The sequence below is a fragment of the Propithecus coquereli genome, unplaced genomic scaffold (assembly GCF_000956105.1).
Source record: "Propithecus coquereli isolate 6110/MARCELLA unplaced genomic scaffold, Pcoq_1.0 Scaffold75, whole genome shotgun sequence".
NCBI classification, from domain to species: Eukaryota; Metazoa; Chordata; class Mammalia; order Primates; family Indriidae; genus Propithecus; species Propithecus coquereli.
The window spans coordinates 620,852-626,639 of record NW_012153618.1 but is presented as its reverse complement, the minus strand read 5'-3'; the positions used below and the strand labels follow the sequence as shown (position 1 = coordinate 626,639).

Sequence of the window (5,788 nt, the reverse complement as noted above, 5' to 3'; positions counted from 1 at the left end):
AAAGGATTCTTTGTTAGTCTGGGTTCTCCTGAGAAACAGAACCCATAGGAAGTGTACACACACACACATACACACACACACACAGATTTATTATAAAGAATTGGCTCACACAGTTGTGGAGGCTGGCAAGTCTAAAACCTGCAGGGCAGGTGGGAGACCCAGGGAAGAGTTAGTGTTGTAGCTTGAACCTAAAAGCAGTGTGGAGGCAGAATTCTCTTTTGTACATGTTTGAATTTCCTCTTCTTAAAAAGAAACCAGATATACAAATGGCCATCAGGTACATGAAAAAATGCTCGACATCATTAGTAATCAGAGAAATGGAAATAAAAACTACAGTGAGATGTCATCTCATCCCAGTTAAAATGGCTTTTGTCAAAAAGACAGGCAATAACGAATGCTGGTGAGGATGTGGAGAATGGGGAACCCTCATACACTGTTGATGGGAGTGTAAATTAGTGCAACCACTATGGAGAACAGTGTGGAGGCTCCTCAAAAAACTGAAAACAACTACCATATGACCCAGCAGTCCCAATTCTGGGTATATATACAAAGGAGGGGGAAACAGTATATGGAAAAGATGTCTGCACTCCCATGTTTATTGCAGCACTATTCACAATAGCCAAGATTTGGAATCAACCTAAATATCCATCAGTGGATGAATGGATAAAGAAATTGTGGTATGTATACACAATGGAATATTATATAGCCATAAAAAGAATGAAATCCTGCTATTTGCAACAACATAGATGGAACTGGAGAACCTTATGTTAAGTGAAATAAGCCAAGCTCAGAAAGACAGATCTTGGGCATTCTCACTCATGTGGGAGCTAAACGTTAAAAACGATTGATCTCATGGAGACAGAGAGTAGAATGATGGTTACCAGAGGATGGGAAGAATAGCGGGAAGTGGGGGAGTAGTGGGGATGGTTTAATGAGTGCAAAAATATAGTTAGATAGAATGAACAATATTTGATAGCACAACAAAATGAGTATAATCAACAATGTTAGGGTATACTTTAAGATAACTAAAAGAGTGGAATTGGAATGTTCCTAATACAAAGAAATGATAAATGCCTGAGGTGATGGATACCCCAATTACCCTGATTTGATTAATTCACATTGTATGCTCTATTAAAGCAGCGCATGTACCCTATAAAGATATACAACTATTATATACCCATAATATTAATACTTAAAAAGAAAAAATCCTCACATTCACACACACAAAAAGAAACCAGTCATATTTGATCAGGGCCCACCCTAATGACTTCATTTTAATTTAATGATCTCTTTGAAGTCTCTCTGTAAATACAGTTACATTCTGAGGTACTGGGGGTTAGGAGTTCAGCATATGATTTTCGAGGATACATAATCCAGCCCATAATAGGTGCCAAATAATCTCCTGTGGGATGGAGTGGGAGAAGGCAAACTAGCAGGTATTTAGTTAAACTCATTTATATAATAAATAATTTGGAATGAAATACAATTTAGAAGTAGCTAACAGTTCATTTTAATTGTCCGCTATTATGTTAAATTTACAACTTGGTAGGGAATCTATTCTGTACTTCCTAAGTGTTTCCAGAAGATTCTGCCTTCATATATCCTTTTAAGTATATTTCCAAGTATTTGGTTGTCTTTTTTTAATGGGATACTTTTTTTCATTATGTATTTCTTAAAAACTAGAATGGGTACATACTATTTTATTTTGATAGTGTATTAACTTGATATTAGGTAATTCTTAAAAAAATGTTAAAGTCATTAGAATTTCCTTGCTAATGAGATGGGATTTTTAAAACTTTGCATTAGGGAACTAAAATTTCTCACTGCTTATTAAAATAAAATTAAGCATTTTATTCTGTGATAATTGTAGATTCCTGTGCAGTTATAAGAAATAATATGGAGACAGCCTGTGTACCCTTTACCCAGTTTTCCCAAATGTTAATATCCTGCAAACCTATAGTATAATATTAAAACCAGGGTATTGACATTGATACCTATTGATAGAGTGTTCCCAATTCCTCCATCCAGTCCCTGTGACATTGCTGTTATTCACTTCATTTACCTGGGTATTGTAATCACCCAGTATATGCATTGTTACTATCATTACTTTAAACAGTGATCTTTTGGATCAGTTAAGAATAAGAAAAGATTTTATTTTACTTTCATTTTTTTCCTTCTCTGATGCACTTCTTTATGTAGCTCCAAGTTTCTGACCTATATCATTTTCCTTCTGCCTAAAGAATTTCTTTTAACATTTCTTGCAGGGCAGGTCTGGTTTCTCTAATACTTTAAATATTTCACTCTACTTTGATCTCCAATGAGAAGTCCACTGTAATGCTTATCCTTTTTCCTCTATAGATATAGTACACCCCCGCCCCCCGCCAGGGCTTCTTTCAAGATTTTATATTTGCTTTTGATTTCCTGAATATGATATGCCTAGGTGAAAGTTTTTTGGTATTTATCCTGCTTGGTGTCAGTGTTCTGGATCTGTGGTTTGGTGTCTGTTGTTAATTTTGGAAAGTTCTTGGCCATTTAATTTCAAATATTTCTTCTGCCTTTTTGTTTTCCTTCTGATGTTCCACTATGTGTATTTTATACTTTCTGGAATTGTCCCACAGTTCTTGGATGTTCTGTTGTTGTTTTTTTATTCTTTTTCCCTTTTGCTTTTCTGTTTGGGAAGTTTCTGTTGACCTACCTGTAAGCTGATTTCTTTGTTTGGTGCTGTGGAGCCTGCTCATGAGCCCGTGGAGTGCATTCTTCATTGTTGATTTCTAGCATTTCTTTTTGATTCTTTCTTAGGGTTTCCATCTCTCTGCTCACGATGTCCATCTGTTCTTGCATGTTGTGTACTTTTTCCTCTAGAGCTCTTAACATATTAATTATGGGTATTTAAAATTCCCTATTTGATAATCCCAACATCTGTGTCATATGTGAGTCTGGTCTGATTATTGCTTTGTGTTTTCAGACTTTTTTTCCTTGCCTTTTGGTATATATGTGTTATAATATTTTCTTTTTTCTTTTGTTGTTGTTGTTGAAAGCCTGACAGTGGGAATTGAGGTAAACAGACATTTGGTGTGAGGATTTGTGGTAATCTGGCTAGGATTTGTCTGTGTTTAATGTGTGATGTAGCTACAGGTCCCAGAGGCTTTGGATTGCTCTGGTGTCCTTGTTTTTGTCTGCACTCTTAACTTAAGGAATTTCTAAGTACTCTTCCCTAGAGAGACCCTGTGTCTTCCAGCTCTTTCAGCTGTAACCCACTTTTATTATATTTGAAACCCTGCACATGTGACAAAATGTGAAGGAGGGTAAGAGTTCACTAATATCCTGATTAAATCTCAGTCTTCTAGTGGGCCTGCATTTCACATAGGTTTACTCTTGTGGTGGGTTGTGACCTTCACAAGTATTTCTCTAATGGTTTAGCTTCCCCTCACCCCACCCACCTCCCCACCACCACCCCTACTCCTTGCCCTAGGTGCTGAGTTCTTACTCTGTTTCCTTGAAGCCCTCACTTTTGTTGATTATTTTTTCCCCGTTTAAAGGAGGCTGGAGTGGGAGGAATGTTCTTTGTATTCCCCTAGTTGGGAGAGGCCCTGGAGATGTCTTTTCCCCTGGAGCCTTTGTTATGGAGAAAGTTCTGGGTGTGTTTCATAATGATTACCCTTCCCTTTCCCTGCCTGAGGGGTCTTTCTGGGACCTTCACCTTGAACAGCAAGTGGAGTTCCCGGGGTAAAGCCCACAGATGAGACCCTTCCCTGGAGGGTCTCATCTCGTGCTAGTCAACACTCAGCCTCCAGCGCCAGCTTACAGCTTCAGCAGCTTCTGCTCCAGGTAAGCAGATCTCCCTGTGTTTCTCCAGGTTTCCTGTGCAGTTTGCCCCGTTACTTCAGTTCTCTGATGGGTCCGAAAAAGTCATTGATTTTCAGTTTGCCCAGCTTTTTCTCATCGCTCGAGGAGTGACAACTTCTATGCTCATTATATGTTGCGGCTGAAAGTGAAGTCAGCACCATTCTTTTTAACTTACATTTTGTGACCTGTTACCACCTTGAGTGAATTAGATGCATAGGCTCAGGGCTGTGATATTGCACCTAGATTTAATTATGTAGGCTAAATTTAATATTTCGTATTTATCACCTGATTAATAAGGATTTCAAACAATACTGCCTTATAGCTTTTGCTTTCCTTAGAAAAGCTTATCACTTTGTTCTTTTCTTGCAAGTATAAAGTCTTCCAACACTTCAGAAAAACTCTTTTGTATACATTATGTTTTTACTTTATATAGGCAGCAGAAGCTATAAAAGCTCTATCTTTATTAGATTTTCCATTCAGAAATAAAAAATTAGTACATGTAAGAATTTGTCAGGTTGTTTCTGTTGAAACTTGATTTTATTAGTTTGAGTTCCTCCAGAAGCAAATCCCGAGATAAAAATTTGAATCGAAGCTGTTTATTTGTGAAGTAATCCCAGGACACACCAGGGAAATGAAGTGAGATGTGGTAGGAAAGGCAGCTAGTAAAGGGTATGTTTTCAGGCCAGTTTCCGCTGTGGAGAGCTAAAGCTGAATCATGCTGGGGACTCCAGAGCAGGGTAGAATACCAGCGTCAGAGTTATTCCCCTGGGGGAGGGCGTGAGGTAGCTGGCATCTTTTTACCAGTCCATTGTTGAGGGCTGCCCCTAGGGAGGTACACATTCTCCCATATTTTGAGCCTGCCCGGCGGGTGGGCATCAGAGGCCAGAGACACAGGTGTTGGCAGTTTGAATTCAGAACATCGTGTGGGATGCTCAGGGGGATGTGCAAGCAGCAGTATCTGTTGTATTGATTTCCTGGGGCTTGATTGGACAGCATGAGCTAGGATCTCGCCATTTGACAGATCAATTAAGTTTGTCAGCTTTCTAAACCTGTTGAAGTGGTAGATATTCAGAAAAGAGTTTTCTGAAAAAGGCCCAAAATTCTGTCACATTTTGAGTTGTTGATGGTCTTTTTGGCACTACCTAGCCGGCACACTTTGAAATGCAAAAGCAACAGTTTGGAAAATAACTAGCACCCCTCAGTAGTGGTTTATAGGTAGTTCCTACTCTGTCTCCCTTGGATCACTACTCAGAAAGCCTCTCACAGGTGAATGATATACTTACACAGGAAGAACAGTATATGCAAGGTGCAAATCAGGACCTTTTTTTTTGGTCTTTGGGGTTTTTTTTTTGAGTTTTATCCTGCTGTCTGGGCTGGAGTGCAATGACTAGATCATAGCTCACTGCAGCCAGCCTTGAATTCCTGGGCTCAAGCGATCCTCCTGCCTCAGCCTCCTGCGTAGCTGAAACTCTAGCTGAGACCATAGGCATGTGCCACCAAGCCTCAGCCCCCACCATTCTTATGTTTCCTCTCTCTGGCTGATTTCACACATGTGTCTCCTTGGCTTCTAAAGACATTTGATTTTGTGACCCCTGTGTTGACCAGAATATTGACTGTTTTGTTGGGACTAACAAAAAGATAGCAATAAGGCATTCCCTGGGCATTCCTGGTGGTCTTGAGCAGACACATGGGGTCACAAAAAATTAATTAAAATATGACATATAATAAAAGAAAGAAGGCTTAATACAGTATATGTAGTAGGATATATAGTTAGAAAGATCTAGAATCTAATGATTCCAGTGAAATAAACGTTTGTTGCACAGGCTTACCTATTGATTCTTGTTGACCTTATGCTTGCTCCTGAGGCTATGGTCACTTTTTCCCTATAGTCTTCCACAGAGCTGCAGTGAATGAGAGCTGCTTTCTACCTGGGCATTGGTTC

At 39.1% G+C, this 5,788-nt stretch overlaps 1 protein-coding gene across 1 annotated transcript in view; it reads left to right on the top strand.

The window, feature by feature from the left end:
* The first annotated feature begins 3,737 nt into the window (after positions 1-3,737).
* Positions 3,738-5,788, top strand: part of GALNT11 (polypeptide N-acetylgalactosaminyltransferase 11) — a 48,996-nt gene continuing 46,945 nt past the window's right edge. The window contains exon 1 of the mRNA XM_012662151.1: positions 3,738-3,828. The gene's annotated coding sequence lies outside the window, so the exon portion shown is untranslated. The remainder of the gene's footprint in view (positions 3,829-5,788) is intronic.